This window comes from Coregonus clupeaformis, unplaced genomic scaffold (assembly GCF_020615455.1).
Source record: "Coregonus clupeaformis isolate EN_2021a unplaced genomic scaffold, ASM2061545v1 scaf0380, whole genome shotgun sequence".
Lineage (NCBI taxonomy): Eukaryota > Metazoa > Chordata > Actinopteri > Salmoniformes > Salmonidae > Coregonus > Coregonus clupeaformis.
Window position 1 is genome coordinate 42363 of NW_025533835.1, and position 16434 is coordinate 58796.

General features: G+C 45.9%; 1 protein-coding gene across 1 annotated transcript in view; it reads left to right on the top strand.

The window, feature by feature from the left end:
- LOC121556727 (dolichyl-diphosphooligosaccharide--protein glycosyltransferase subunit STT3B-like) overlaps positions 1-16434 on the top strand; it is a 116792-nt gene that overhangs the window by 1274 nt on the left and 99084 nt on the right. The gene's annotated exons all lie outside the window — the stretch shown is intronic.

Genomic DNA, 16434 nt, shown 5'->3' on the forward strand with positions numbered 1-16434 from the left:
AAGGACCTGTTGTAGAGAACTAGGAAATCATCAGTGAGACCAATGCATCCTCCTCATATGAGAGGAGACAGAGATACCAATACATCCTCCTCATATGAGAGGAGACAGACCAATGCATCCTCCTCATATGAGCGGAGACAGATCAATGCATCCTCCTCATATGAGAGGAGACAGACCAATGCCCCCTCCTCATGTGAGAGGAGACAGAGATACCAATGCCTCCTCCTCAGATGAGAGGAGACAGACCAATGCCTCTTCCTCATATGAGAGGAGACAGACCAATGCCTCCTCCTCATATGAGCGGAGACAGACCAATGCATCCTCCTCATATGAGCGGAGACAGATCAATGCATTCTCCTCATATGAGAGGAGTCAGACCAATGCATCCTCCTCATGTGAGAGGAGACAGACAGACCAATGCCTCTTCCTCATATGAGAGGAGACAGACCAATGCTTCCTCCTCATACGAGAGGAGACAGACCAATGCATCCTCCTCATACGAGAGGAGACAGACAGACCAATGCCTCTTCCTCATATGAGAGGAGACAGACCAATGCTTCCTCCTCATACGAGAGGAGACAGACCAATGCATCCTCCTCATACGAGAGGAGACAGACCAATGCATCCTCCTCATGTGAGAAGAGACAGACAGACCAATGCCTCTTCCTCATATGAGAGGAGACAGACCAATGCATCCTCCTCATGTGAGAAGAGACAGACAGACCAATGCCTCTTCCTCATATGAGAGGAGACAGACCAATGCGTCCTCCTCATATGAGAGGAGTCAGACCAATGCGTCCTCCTCATATGAGAGGAGACAGACCAATGCATCCTCCTCATTTGAGAGGAGACAGACAGACCAATGCCTCTTCCTCATATGAGAGGAGTCAGACCAATGCATCCTCCTCATATGAGAGGAGACAGACCAATGCCTCCTCCTCATATGAGAGGAGATAGACCAATGCCTCTTCCTCATATGAGCGGAGACAGTGTGAAAGCCAGCGTTGCATCATCTGTTGACAGTGTTGGTGTTATTTTATAATGACCACTATGGAATAAACATTTGATGCAGGTGAAGAAGAGAGGAAAGAAAAATACTAATCATATTCTCTCCAGACCTTTACCAGCTCCCTGTTCTATTACACCTGTATTACACCTGTATTACACCTGCATTACACCTGCATTACACCTGCATTACTATAGGAACCAACCTACACTACACCGAGTACAATATGCATGTGAGGTTAGCTTTTGGTTAGGTTGGAGTTGGACACAGAGAAACATATTACTACATATTACATGTGGGGATTGTTTTAACCTTTGGTGCTGTGTGTCCTCTACATTATGGTTCCTCTGGTGGTGCCTGCTGACTGACTAGCATAGTCTCTCATACAGAGAGCAGAGAGGAAACCCAGTGAACTAACATCACCATTTCCCTGTTTCTGGTGTTTGTGATGCTCTTTAATGATGACATGTGGGCCTAGGTCTTCATATTCCTTCAGAGAGGATGGATGAATGGGACGTCTTAATACCCAGACAGCGTTGTGTCTTAGCAGGGCAGTAGGAGGACTGTGGTGTTAATTAGAACACACCAAAGTAGAAAACCGGAGCGTTTTGCTGTTGCAGACTTTGAAAAGTCCAGACACCAGCCTGTGTTGTGATCTTCTCTAAATGTCTGCAGAAGTGATTATCTATTGAGGCACCTCGCAAGAGTTCCAGTCAGACAACATGGTGGTGTGTTAGTGTTCCAGTCAGACAACATGTTGGTGTGTTAGTGTTCCAGTCAGACAACATGTTGGTGTGTTAGTGTTCCAGTTAGACTACATGGTGGTGTGTTAGTGTTCCAGTCAGACAACATGTTGGTGTGTTAGTGTTCCAGTCAGACAACATGTTGGTGTGTTAGTGTTCCAGTCAGACAACATGGTGGTGTGTTAGTAATCCAGTCAGACAACATGGTGGTGTGTTAGTGTTCCAGTCAGACAACATGGTGGTGTGTTAGTATTCCAGTCAGAGAACATGGTGGTGTGTTAGTGTTCCAGTCAGACAACATGGTAGTGTGTTAGTGTTCCAGTCAGACAACATGTTGGTGTGTTAGTGTTCCAGTCAGACAACATGGTGGTGTGTTAGTGTTCCAGTCAGACACCATGGTAGTGTGTTAGTGTTCCAGTCAGACAACATGTTGGTGTGTTAGTGTTAGTGAGACAACATGGTGGTGTGTTAGTGTTCCAGTCAGACAACATGGTGGTGTGTAGTGTTCCAGTCAGACAACATGGTGGTGTGTTAGTGTTCCAGTCAGACAACATGGTGGTGTGTTAGTGTTCTAGTCAGACAACATGGTGGTGTGTTCCAGTCAGACAACATGTTGGTGTGTTAGTGTTCCAGTCAGACAACATGTTGGTGTGTTAGTGTTCCAGTCAGACAACATGGTGGTGTGTTAGTGTTCCAGTCAGACAACATGTTGGTTTGTTAGTGTTTCAGTCAGACAACATGTTGGTGTGTTAGTGTTCCAGTCAGACAACATGTTGGTGTGTTAGTGTTCCAGTGAGACAACATGGTGGTGTGTTAGTGTTCCAGTCAGACAACATGGTGGTGTGTTAGGGTTCCAGTCAGACAACATGTTGGTCTGTTAGTGTTCCAGTCAGGTCCAGTCAGACAACATGTTGGTGTGTTAGTGTTCCAGTCAGACAACATGTTGGTCTGTTAGTGTTCCAGTCAGGTCCAGTCAGACAACATGTTGGTGTGTTAGTGTTCCAGTCAGACAACATGGTGGTGTGTTCCAGTCAGACAACATGTTGGTGTGTTAGTGTTCCAGTCAGACAACATGTTGGTGTGTTAGTGTTCCAGTCAGACAACATGTTGGTGTGTTAGTGTTCCAGTCAGACAACATGGTGGTGTGTTAGTGTTCCAGTCAGACAACATGTTGGTGTGTTAGTGTAACAGTCAGACAACGTGGTGGTGTGTTAGTGTTCCAGTCAGACAACATGGTGGTGTGTTAGTGTTCCACTCAGACAACATATTGGTGTGTTAGTGTTCCAGTCAGACAACATGTTGGTGTGTTAGTGTTCCAGTCAGACAACATGTTGGTCTGTTAGTGTTCCAGTCAGGTCCAGTCAGACAACATGTTGGTGTGTTAGTGTTTCAGTCAGACAACATGTTGGTGTGTTAGTGTTCCAGTCAGACAACATGGTGGTGTGTTAGTGTTCCAGTCAGACAACATGGTGGTGTGTTAGTGTTCCAGTCAGACAACATGGTGGTGTGTTAGTGTTCCAGTCAGACAACATGGTGGTGTGTTAGTGTTCCAGTCAGACAACATGTTGGTATGTTAGTGTTCCAGTCAGACAACATGGTGGTGTGTTAGTGTTCCAGTCAGACAACATGGTGGTGTGTTAGTGTTCCAGTCAGACAACATGGTGGTGTGTTAGTGTTCCAGTCAGACAACATGTTGGTGTGTTAGTGTTCCAGTCAGACAACAATGTTGGTTTTTTAGTGTTCCAGTCAGACAACATGTTGGTGTGTTAGTGTTCCAGTCAGACAACATGTTGGTGTGTTAGTGTTCCAGTCAGACAACATGTTGGTGTGTTAGTGTTCCAGTCAGACAACATGGTGGTGTGTTAGTGTTCCAGTCAGACAACATGGTGGTGTGTTAGTGTTCCAGTCAGACAACATGTTGGTTTGTTAGTGTTTCAGTCAGACAACATGTTGGTGTGTTAGTGTTCCAGTCAGACAACATGTTGGTGTGTTAGTGTTCCAGTCAGACAACATGTTGGTGTGTTAGTGTTCCAGTCAGACAACATGGTGGTGTGTTAGTGTTCCAGTCAGACAACATGGTGGTGTGTTAGTGTTCCAGTCAGACAACATGGTGGTGTGTTAGTGTTCCAGTCAGACAACATGTTGGTTTGTTAGTGTTTCAGTCAGACAACATGTTGGTGTGTTAGTGTTCCAGTCAGACAACATGGTGGTGTGTTAGTGTTCCAGTCAGACAACATGGTGGTGTGTTAGTGTTCCAGTCAGACAACATGGTGGTGTGTTAGTGTTCTAGTCAGACAACATGGTGGTGTGTTCCAGTCAGACAACATGTTGGTGTGTTAGTGTTCCAGTCAGACAACATGTTGGTGTGTTAGTGTTCCAGTCAGACAACATGTTGGTATGTTAGTGTTCCAGTCAGACAACATGTTGGTGTGTTAGTGTTCCAGTCAGACAACATGGTGGTGTGTTAGTGTTCCAGTCAGACAACATGTTGGTGTGTTAGTGTTCCAGTCAGACAACATGTTGGTGTGTTAGTGTTCCAGTCAGACAACATGTTGGTATGTTAGTGTTCCAGTCAGACAACATGGTGGTGTGTTAGTAATCCAGTCAGACAACATGGTGGTGTGTTAGTGTTCCAGTCAGACAACATGGTGGTGTGTTAGTATTCCAGTCAGAGAACATGGTGGTGTGTTAGTGTTCCAGTCAGACAACATGGTAGTGTGTTAGTGTTCCAGTCAGACAACATGTTGGTGTGTTAGTGTTCCAGTCAGACAACATGGTGGTGTGTTAGTGTTCCAGTCAGACACCATGGTAGTGTGTTAGTGTTCCAGTCAGATAACATGTTGGTGTGTTAGTGTTCCAGTGAGACAACATGGTGGTGTGTTAGTGTTCCAGTCAGACAACATGGTGGTGTGTTAGTGTTCCAGTCAGACAACATGGTGGTGTGTTAGTGTTCCAGTCAGACAACATGGTGGTGTGTTAGTGTTCTAGTCAGACAACATGGTGGTGTGTTCCAGTCAGACAACATGTTGGTGTGTTAGTGTTCCAGTCAGACAACATGTTGGTGTGTTAGTGTTCCAGTCAGACAACATGGTGGTGTGTTAGTGTTCCAGTCAGACAACATGTTGGTTTGTTAGTGTTTCAGTCAGACAACATGTTGGTGTGTTAGTGTTCCAGTCAGACAACATGTTGGTGTGTTAGTGTTCCAGTGAGACAACATGGTGGTGTGTTAGTGTTCCAGTCAGACAACATGGTGGTGTGTTAGGGTTCCAGTCAGACAACATGTTGGTCTGTTAGTGTTCCAGTCAGGTCCAGTCAGACAACATGTTGGTGTGTTAGTGTTCCAGTCAGACAACATGTTGGTCTGTTAGTGTTCCAGTCAGGTCCAGTCAGACAACATGTTGGTGTGTTAGTGTTCCAGTCAGACAACATGGTGGTGTGTTCCAGTCAGACAACATGTTGGTGTGTTAGTGTTCCAGTCAGACAACATGTTGGTGTGTTAGTTTTCCAGTCAGACAACATGTTGGTGTGTTAGTGTTCCAGTCAGACAACATGGTGGTGTGTTAGTGTTCCAGTCAGACAACATGTTGGTGTGTTAGTGTTCCAGTCAGACAACATGTTGGTGTGTTAGTGTTCCAGTCAGACAACATGTTGGTGTGTTAGTGTTCCAGTCAGGTCCAGTCAGACAACATGTTGGTGTGTTAGTGTTCCAGTCAGACAACATGTTGGTCTGTTAGTGTTCCAGTCAGGTCCAGTCAGACAACATGTTGGTGTGTTAGTGTTCCAGTCAGACAACATGTTGGTCTGTTAGTGTTCCAGTCAGGTCCAGTCAGACAACATGTTGGTGTGTTAGTGTTTCAGTCAGACAACATGTTGGTGTGTTAGTGTTCCAGTCAGACAACATGGTGGTGTGTTAGTGTTCCAGTCAGACAACATGGTGGTGTGTTAGTAATCCAGTCAGACAACATGGTGGTGTGTTAGTGTTCCAGTCAGACAACATGGTGGTGTGTTAGTATTCCAGTCAGAGAACATGGTGGTGTGTTAGTGTTCCAGTCAGACAACATGGTAGTGTGTTAGTGTTCCAGTCAGACAACATGTTGGTGTGTTAGTGTTCCAGTCAGACAACATGGTGGTGTGTTAGTGTTCCAGTCAGACACCATGGTAGTGTGTTAGTGTTCCAGTCAGACAACATGTTGGTGTGTTAGTGTTCCAGTGAGACAACATGGTGGTGTGTTAGTGTTCCAGTCAGACAACATGGTGGTGTGTTAGTGTTCCAGTCAGACAACATGGTGGTGTGTTAGTGTTCCAGTCAGACAACATGGTGGTGTGTTAGTGTTCTAGTCAGACAACATGGTGGTGTGTTCCAGTCAGACAACATGTTGGTGTGTTAGTGTTCCAGTCAGACAACATGTTGGTGTGTTAGTGTTCCAGTCAGACAACATGTTGGTTTGTTAGTGTTTCAGTCAGACAACATGTTGGTGTGTTAGTGTTCCAGTCAGACAACATGTTGGTGTGTTAGTGTTCCAGTGAGACAACATGGTGGTGTGTTAGTGTTCCAGTCAGACAACATGGTGGTGTGTTAGGGTTCCAGTCAGACAACATGTTGGTCTGTTAGTGTTCCAGTCAGGTCCAGTCAGACAACATGTTGGTGTGTTAGTGTTCCAGTCAGACAACATGTTGGTCTGTTAGTGTTCCAGTCAGGTCCAGTCAGACAACATGTTGGTGTGTTAGTGTTCCAGTCAGACAACATGGTGGTGTGTTCCAGTCAGACAACATGTTGGTGTGTTAGTGTTCCAGTCAGACAACATGTTGGTGTGTTAGTGTTCCAGTCAGACAACATGTTTGTGTGTTAGTGTTCCAGTCAGACAACATGGTGGTGTGTTAGTGTTCCAGTCAGACAACATGTTGGTGTGTTAGTGTAACAGTCAGACAACGTGGTGGTGTGTTAGTGTTCCAGTCAGACAACATGGTGGTGTGTTAGTGTTCCACTCAGACAACATATTGGTGTGTTAGTGTTCCAGTCAGACAACATGTTGGTCTGTTAGTGTTCCAGTCAGGTCCAGTCAGACAACATGTTGGTGTGTTAGTGTTCCAGTCAGACAACATGTTGGTCTGTTAGTGTTCCAGTCAGGTCCAGTCAGACAACATGTTGGTGTGTTAGTGTTTCAGTCAGACAACATGTTGGTGTGTTAGTGTTCCAGTCAGACAACATGGTGGTGTGTTAGTGTTCCAGTCAGACAACATGGTGGTGTGTTAGTGTTCCAGTCAGACAACATGGTGGTGTGTTAGTGTTCCAGTCAGACAAAATGTTGGTATGTTAGTGTTCCAGTCAGACAACATGGTGGTGTGTTAGTGTTCCAGTCAGACAACATGTTGGTGTGTTAGTGTTCCAGTCAGACAACATGGTGGTGTGTTAGTGTTCCAGTCAGACAACATGTTGGTGTGTTAGTGTTCCAGTCAGACAACATGTTGGTTTTTTAGTGTTCCAGTCAGACAACATGTTGGTGTGTTAGTGTTCCAGTCAGACAACATGTTGGTGTGTTAGTGTTCCAGTCAGACAACATGTTGGTGTGTTAGTGTTCCAGTCAGACAACATGGTGGTGTGTTAGTGTTCCAGTCAGACAACATGGTGGTGTGTTAGTGTTCCAGTCAGACAACATGTTGGTTTGTTAGTGTTTCAGTCAGACAACATGTTGGTGTGTTAGTGTTCCAGTCAGACAACATGTTGGTGTGTTAGTGTTCCAGTCAGACAACATGTTGGTGTGTTAGTGTTCCAGTCAGACAACATGGTGGTGTGTTAGTGTTCCAGTCAGACAACATGGTGGTGTGTTAGTGTTCCAGTCAGACAACATGGTGGTGTGTTAGTGTTCCAGTCAGACAACATGTTGGTTTGTTAGTGTTTCAGTCAGACAACATGTTGGTGTGTTAGTGTTCCAGTCAGACAACATGGTGGTGTGTTAGTGTTCCAGTCAGACAACATGGTGGTGTGTTAGTGTTCCAGTCAGACAACATGGTGGTGTGTTAGTGTTCTAGTCAGACAACATGGTGGTGTGTTCCAGTCAGACAACATGTTGGTGTGTTAGTGTTCCAGTCAGACAACATGTTGGTGTGTTAGTGTTCCAGTCAGACAACATGTTGGTATGTTAGTGTTCCAGTCAGACAACATGTTGGTGTGTTAGTGTTCCAGTCAGACAACATGTTGGTGTGTTAGTGTTCCAGTCAGACAACATGTTGGTGTGTTAGTGTTCCAGTCAGACAACATGGTGGTGTGTTCCAGTCAGACAACATGTTGGTGTGTTAGTGTTCCAGTCAGACAACATGTTGGTGTGTTAGTGTTCCAGTCAGACAACATGTTGGTGTGTTAGTGTTCCAGTCAGACAACATGGTGGTGTGTTAGTGTTCTAGTCAGACAACATGGTGGTGTGTTAGTGTTCCACTCAGACAACATGTTGGTGTGTTAGTGTAACAGTCAGACAACGTGGTGGTGTGTTAGTGTTCCAGTCAGACAACATGGTGGTGTGTTAGTGTTCTAGTCAGACAACATGGTGGTGTGTTAGTGTTCCACTCAGACAACATGTTGGTGTGTTAGTGTTCCAGTCAGACAACATGTTGGTGTGTTAGTGTTCCAGTCAGACAACATGTTGGTGTGTTAGTGTTCCAGTCAGGTCCAGTCAGACAACATGTTGGTGTGTTAGTGTTCCAGTCAGACAACATGTTGGTCTGTTAGTGTTCCAGTCAGGTCCAGTCAGACAACATGTTGGTGTGTTAGTGTTTCAGTCAGACAACATGTTGGTGTGTTAGTGTTCCAGTCAGACAACATGGTGATGTGTTAGTGTTCCAGTCAGACAACATGGTGGTGTGTTAGTGTTCCAGTCAGACAACATGGTGGTGTGTTAGTGTTCCTGTCAGACAACATGGTGGTGTGTTAGTGTTCCAGTCAGACAACATGTTGGTGTGTTAGTGTTCCAGTCAGACAACATGTTGGTCTGTTAGTGTTCCAGTCAGGTCCAGTCAGACAACATGTTGGTGTGTTAGTGTTCCAGTCAGACAACATGTTGGTCTGTTAGTGTTCCAGTCAGGTCCAGTCAGACAACATGTTGGTGTGTTAGTGTTCCAGTCAGACAACATGGTGGTGTGTTCCAGTCAGACAACATGTTGGTGTGTTAGTGTTCCAGTCAGACAACATGTTGGTGTGTTAGTGTTCCAGTCAGACAACATGTTGGTGTGTTAGTGTTCCAGTCAGACAACATGGTGGTGTGTTAGTGTTCCAGTCAGACAACATGTTGGTGTGTTAGTGTAACAGTCAGACAACGTGGTGGTGTGTTAGTGTTCCAGTCAGACAACATGGTGGTGTGTTAGTGTTCTAGTCAGACAACATGGTGGTGTGTTAGTGTTCCACTCAGACAACATGTTGGTGTGTTAGTGTTCCAGTCAGACAACATGTTGGTGTGTTAGTGTTCCAGTCAGACAACATGTTGGTGTGTTAGTGTTCCAGTCAGGTCCAGTCAGACAACATGTTGGTGTGTTAGTGTTCCAGTCAGACAACATGTTGGTCTGTTAGTGTTCCAGTCAGGTCCAGTCAGACAACATGTTGGTATGTTAGTGTTTCAGTCAGACAACATGTTGGTGTGTTAGTGTTCCAGTCAGACAACATGGTGGTGTGTTAGTGTTCCAGTCAGACAACATGGTGGTGTGTTAGTGTTCCAGTCAGACAACATGGTGGTGTGTTAGTGTTCCTGTCAGACAACATGGTGGTGTGTTAGTGTTCCAGTCAGACAACATGTTGGTGTGTTAGTGTTCCAGTCAGACAACATGTTGGTCTGTTAGTGTTCCAGTCAGGTCCAGTCAGACAACATGTTGGTGTGTTAGTGTTTCAGTCAGACAACATGTTGGTGTGTTAGTGTTCCAGTCAGACAACATGGTGGTGTGTTAGTGTTCCAGTCAGACAACATGGTGGTGTGTTAGTGTTCCAGTCAGACAACATGGTGGTGTGTTAGTGTTCCAGTCAGACAACATGGTGGTGTGTTAGTGTTCCAGTCAGACAACATGTTGGTGTGTTAGTGTTCCAGTCAGACAACATGTTGGTGTGTTAGTGTTCCAGTCAGACAACATGGTGGTGTGTTAGTGTTCCAGTCAGACAACATGGTGGTGTGTTAGTGTTCCAGTCAGACAACATGTTGGTGTGTTAGTGTTCCAGTCAGACAACATGTTGGTGTGTTAGTGTTCCAGTCAGACAACATGTTGGTTTTTTAGTGTTCCAGTCAGACAACATGTTGGTGTGTTAGTGTTCCAGTCAGACAACATGTTGGTGTGTTAGTGTTCCAGTCAGACAACATGTTGGTGTGTTAGTGTTCCAGTCAGACAACATGGTGGTGTGTTAGTGTTCCAGTCAGACAACATGGTGGTGTGTTAGTGTTCCAGTCAGACAACATGTTGGTTTGTTAGTGTTTCAGTCAGACAACATGTTGGTGTGTTAGTGTTCCAGTCAGACAACATGTTGGTGTGTTAGTGTTCCAGTCAGACAACATGTTGGTGTGTTAGTGTTCCAGTCAGACAACATGGTGGTGTGTTAGTGTTCCAGTCAGACAACATGGTGGTGTGTTAGTGTTCCAGTCAGACAACATGGTGGTGTGTTAGTGTTCCAGTCAGACAACATGGTGGTGTGTTAGTGTTCCAGTCAGACAACATGTTGGTTTGTTAGTGTTTCAGTCAGACAACATGTTGGTGTGTTAGTGTTCCAGTCAGACAACATGGTGGTGTGTTAGTGTTCCAGTCAGACAACATGGTGGTGTGTTAGTGTTCCAGTCAGACAACATGGTGGTGTGTTAGTGTTCTAGTCAGACAACATGGTGGTGTGTTCCAGTCAGACAACATGTTGGTGTGTTAGTGTTCCAGTCAGACAACATGTTGGTGTGTTAGTGTTCCAGTCAGACAACATGTTGGTATGTTAGTGTTCCAGTCAGACAACATGTTGGTGTGTTAGTGTTCCAGTCAGACAACATTTTGGTGTGTTAATGTTCCATAATGAATAGGAATCTTATCTAGAAAGGATGTATTTCTCTTTGTCTCCTTGACTGATTAGATTTTCTTTATTTTACTTTTTTAATTGTTCTCTTGTTTGGTGAATAATGGAATGTGATGAGTGTTTAAAAGAGAGGCAGGCAGAAAGATGTGAAATGTGGGTTGCTTTAAAATAATACAATGCAGCTTGTTCTCTGGCCTGGCTGAGGTCATGAACAATCCAACCTCGGTGTTGTGTTGGTGGGTCAGTCAATAACCTGTGTGTGTGTGTATGGCCTGTAGGACCTCAGTGTGTAGATGGTGGGGTCAGGAGACATTGTTAGGGGGTTAGCAGTGTTGACACAGAGCTGCTCCTGGCTGAAACATAACAACACTGACTGTGTGGGAGCAGGTCCTCAATAGAGGTCAAGTTCCAGAATGCCTGTGGTGTAGATCACATAAACTTGTGTATTATCCATCCCCTATGTCATCTTTTTGAAGGTATTTTTTGAATGTAGGCCTAGTGTGTTGTGTGTTCTGGAGTTCCCATGGTTTAGACATCAACTAAGAAGAACCCTTGGGAGGGTGAGAGGAGTCCCCATGGTTTAGACATCAACTAAGAACCCTTGGGAGGGTGGGAGGAGTCCCCATGGTTTAGACATCAACTAAGAACCCTTGGGAGGGAGAGAGGAGTCCCCATGGTTTAGACATCAACTAAGAACCGTTGGGAGGGTGGGAGGAGTCCCCATGGTTTAGACATCAACTAAGAACCCTTGGGAGGGTGGGAGGAGTCCCCATGGTTTAGACATCAACTAAGAACCCTTGGGAGGGTGAGAGGAGTCCCCATGGTTTAGACATCAACTAAGAACCGTTGGCAGGGTGGGAGGAGTCCCCATGGTTTAGACATCAACTAAGAACCCTAGGGAGGGTGGGAGGAGTCCCCATGGTTTAGACATCAACTAGGAACCCTTGGGAGGGTGGGAGGAGTTCCCATTGACGGTGGCATATATAGACTGCCTGTTGAGTCTAGTGAGTGATACACTTGGAGAGAAACAGTATCGGAGTCCCAAATGGCTCCCTATATAGTGCACTACTTTTGAACTGGGCTCTGGTCAAAAGTAGTGCACTATATAGGGAATAGGGTGCTATTTGGGAGGTACAAAGGGTTTTACAGCAGAGAGAAGTTTCATGGAAGTTAAGGTCGGGTCTGGAGCTGTGAGGGGCAGAAACTGTTGTTCAGGTCGGGTCTAGAGCTGTGAATGTGAACTCTGCTATATCAGATGGCCTTTTTTTCTCTCTCTCTCTCTCGCCCTCTCTCTCTCCCTGCCTCCCCCTCTCCCCCTTTCTCCCCCTTCTCTCCCTCTCTCTCTCCCCCTCTCTCTCCCCCCTCTCTCCCCCTCTCTCTCCCCCTCTCTCTCCCCCCCTCTCTCTCTCACTCTCTCCCCCCTCTCTCTCTCCCCCTCTCTGTTCCTCTCTCTCTCCCTCCCTCCCCATCTTCTCCAATTCGATGACTAACTACTCAGAGTAACTGCCTCCATGTTGACTGTGTTCTCTACTGCACATTGTCACATTGCATTTTCTCTCTCTTGGAATGCTTGTTGGTCAGAGTACAGTTTTCCCCCCCTGCCTGCTTCCAATGAGATCAGTGTGTGTGTGTGTGTGTGTGTTGTATGAGTAAGTGGAGAGGATTTGTCACAGTTCATTTAGACTGTAAACTGATGAGGCCTAGTAAAAGACTAGCTTGCTGCTCTTCTGTTCTGTAGGGTCTAGGAGTGGATAGACAGACTAGCTTGATGCTCTTCTGTTCTGTAGGGTCTAGGAGTGGATAGACAGACTAGCTTGATGCTCTTCTGTTCTGTAGGGTCTAGGAGTGGATAGACAGACTAGCTTGATGCTCTCTGCTCTTCTGTTCTGTAGGGTCTAGGAGTGGATAGACAGACTAGCTTGGTGCTCTTCTGTTCTGTAGGGTCTAGGAGTGCATAGACAAACTAGCTTGATGCTCTCTGCTCTTCTGTTCTGTAGGGTCTAGGAGTGGATAGACAGACTAGCTTGATGCTCTCTGCTGTTCTGTAGGGTCTAGGAGTGGATAGACAGACTAGCTTGATGCTCTCTGCTCTTCTGTTCTGTAGGGTCTAGGAGTGGATAGACAGACTAGCTTAATGCTCTCTGCTCTTCTGTTCTGTAGGGTCTAGGAGTGGATAGACAGACTAGCTTGATGCTCTCTGCTCTACTGTTGTGTAGGGTCTAGGAGTGGATAGACAGACTAGCTTGATGCTCTCTGCTCTTCTGTTCTGTAGGGTCTAGGAGTGGATAGACAGACTAGCTTGATGCTCTTCTGTTCTGTAGGGTCTAGGAGTGGATAGACAGAGTAGCTTGATGCTCTTCTGTTCTGTAGGGTCTAGGAGTGGATAGACAGAATAGCTTGATGCTCTCTGCTCTTCTGTTCTGTAGGGTCTAGGAGTGGATAGAAAGAATAGCTTGATGCTCTGCTCTTCTGTTCTGTAGGGTCTAGGAGTGGATAGACAGACTAGCTTGATGCTGTTCTGTTCTGTAGGGTCTAGGAGTGTATAGACAGACTAGCTTGATGCTCTTCTGTTCTGTAGGGTCTAGGAGTGGATAGACAGACTAGCTTGATGCTCTCTGCTCTTCTGCTCTGTAGGGTCTAGGAGTGGATAGACAGACTAGCTTGATGCTCTATGCTCTTCTGTTCTGTAGGGTCTACGAGTGGATAGACAGACTAGCTTGGTGCTCTTCTGTTCTGTAGGGTTTAGGAGTGGATAGACAGACTAGCTTGATGCTCTCTGCTCTTCTGTTCTGTAGGGTCTAGGAGTGGATAGACAGACTAGCTTGATGCTCTTCTGTTCTGTAGGGTCTAGGAGTGGATAGACAGACTAGCTTGATGCTCTCTGCTCTTCTGTTCTGTAGGGTCTAGGAGTGGCTAGACAGACTAGCTTGATGCTTTTTGCTCTTCTGTTCTGTAGGGTCTAGGAGTGGATAGACAGACTAGCTTGGTGCTCTTCTGTTCTGTAGGGGTTAGGAGTGGATAGACAGAATAGCTTGATGCTCTCTGCTCTTCTGTTCAGTAGGGTCTAGGAGTGGATAGACAGACTAGCTTGGTGCTCTTCTGTTCTGTAGGGTCTAGGAGTGGATAGACAGACTAGCTTGATTCTCTCTGCTCTTCTGTTCTGTAGGGTCTTGGAGTGGATAGACAGACTAGCTTGATGCTCTCTGCTCTTCTGTTCTGTAGGGTCTAGGAGTGGATAGACAGACTAGCTTGATTCTGTTCTGTAGGGTCTAGGAGTGTATAGACAGACTAGCTTGATAATCTTCTGTTCTGTAGGGTCTAGGAGTGGATAGACAGACTAGCTTGATGCTCTTCTGTTCTGAGGGTCTAGGAGGGGATAGACAGACTAGCCTGATGCTCTCTGCTCTTCTGTTCTGTAGGGTCTAGGAGTGGATAGACAGACTAGCTTGATGCTCTTCTGTTCTGTAGGGTCTAGGAGTGGATAGACAGACTAGCTTGATGCTCTCTGCTCTTCTGTACTGTAGGGTCTAGGAGTGGATAGACAGACTAGCTTGATGCTCTCTGCTCTACTGTTCTGTAGGGTCTAGGAGTGGATAGACAGACTAGCTTGATGCTCTCTGCTCTTCTGTTCTGTAGGGTCTAGGAGTGGATAGACAGACTAGCTTGATGCTCTTCTGTTCTGTAGGGTCTAGGAGTGGATAGACAGAGTAGCTTGATGCTCTTCTGTTCTGTAGGGTCTAGGAGGGGATAGACAGAATAGCTTGATGCTCTCTGCTCTTCTGTTCTGTAAGGTCTAGGAGTGGATAGACAGAATAGCTTGGTGCTCTTCTGTTCTGTAGGGTCTAGGAGTGGATAGACAGAATAGCTTGATGCTCTCTGCTCTTCTGTTCTGTAGGGCCTAGGAGTGGATAGACAGACTAGCTTGGTGCTCTTCTGTTCTGTAGGGTCTAGGAGTGGATAGACAGACTAGCTTGATTCTCTCTGCTCTTCTGTTCTGTAGGGTCTTGGAGTGGATAGACAGACTAGCTTGATGCTCTCTGCTCTTCTGTTCTGTAGGGTCTAGGAGTGGATAGACAGACTAGCTTGATTCTGTTCTGTAGGGTCTAGGAGTGTATAGACAGACTAGCTTGATAATCTTCTGTTCTGTAGGGTCTAGGAGTGGATAGACAGACTAGCTTGATGCTCTTCTGTTCTGAGGGTCTAGGAGGGGATAGACAGACTAGCCTGATGCTCTCTGCTCTTCTGTTCTGTAGGGTCTAGGAGTGGATAGACAGACTAGCTTGATGCTCTTCTGTTCTGTAGGGTCTAGGAGTGGATAGACAGACTAGCTTGATGCTCTCTGCTCTTCTGTACTGTAGGGTCTAGGAGTGGATAGACAGACTAGCTTGATGCTCTCTGCTCTACTGTTCTGTAGAGTCTAGGAGTGGATAGACAGACTAGCTTGATGCTCATTGCTCTTCTGTTCTGTAGGGTCTAGGAGTGGATAGACAGACTAGCTTGATGCTCTTCTGTTCTGTAGGGTCTAGGAGTGGATAGACAGAGTAGCTTGATGCTCTTCTGTTCTGTAGGGTCTAGGAGGGGATAGACAGAATAGCTTGATGCTCTCTGCTCTTCTGTTCTGTAAGGTCTAGGAGTGGATAGACAGAATAGCTTGGTGCTCTTCTGTTCTGTAGGGTCTAGGAGTGGATAGACAGAATAGCTTGATGCTCTCTGCTCTTCTGTTCTGTAGGGCCTAGGAGTGGATAGACAGACTAGCTTGATGCTCTTCTGTTCTGTAGGGTTTAGGAGTGGATAGACAGACTAGCTTGATGCTCTCTGCACTTCTGTTCTGTATGGTCTAGGAGTGGATAGACAGACTAGCTTGATCCTCTTCTGTTCTGTAGGGTCTAGGAGTGGATAGACAGACTAGCTTGATGCTCTCTGCTCTTCTGTTCTGTAGGGTCTAGGAGTGGATAGACAGACTAGCTTGATGCTCTCTGCTCTTCTGTTCTGTAGGGTCTTGGAGTGGATAGACAGACTAGCTTGATGCTCATTGCTCTTCTGTTCTGTAGGGTCTAGGAGTGGATAGACAGACTAGCTTGGTGCTCTTCTGTTCTGTAGGGTCTAGGAGTGGATAGACAGACTAGCTTGATTCTCTCTGCTCTTCTGTTCTGTAGGGTCTTGGAGTGGATAGACAGACTAGCTTGATGCTCTCTGCTCTTCTGTTCTGTAGGGTCTAGGAGTGGATAGACAGACTAGCTTGATTCTGTTCTGTAGGGTCTAGGAGTGTATAGACAGACTAGCTTGATAATCTTCTGTTCTGTAGGGTCTAGGAGTGGATAGACAGACTAGCTTGATGCTCTCTGCTCTTCTGCTCTGTAGGGTCTAGGAGTGGATAGACAGACTAGCTTGATGCTCTCTGCTCTTCTGTTCTGTAGGGTCTAGGAGTGGATAGACATACTAGCTTGATGCTCTCTGCTCTTCTGTTCTGTAGGGTCTAGGAGTGGATAGACAGACTAGCTTGATGCTCTCTGCTCTTCTGTTCTGTAGGGTCTAGGAGTGGATAGACAGACTAGCTTGATGCTCATTGCTCTTCTGTTCTGTAGGGTCTAGGAGTGGATAGACAGACTAGCTTGATGATTTTCTGTTCTGTAGGGTCTAGGAGTGGATAGATAGACTAGCTT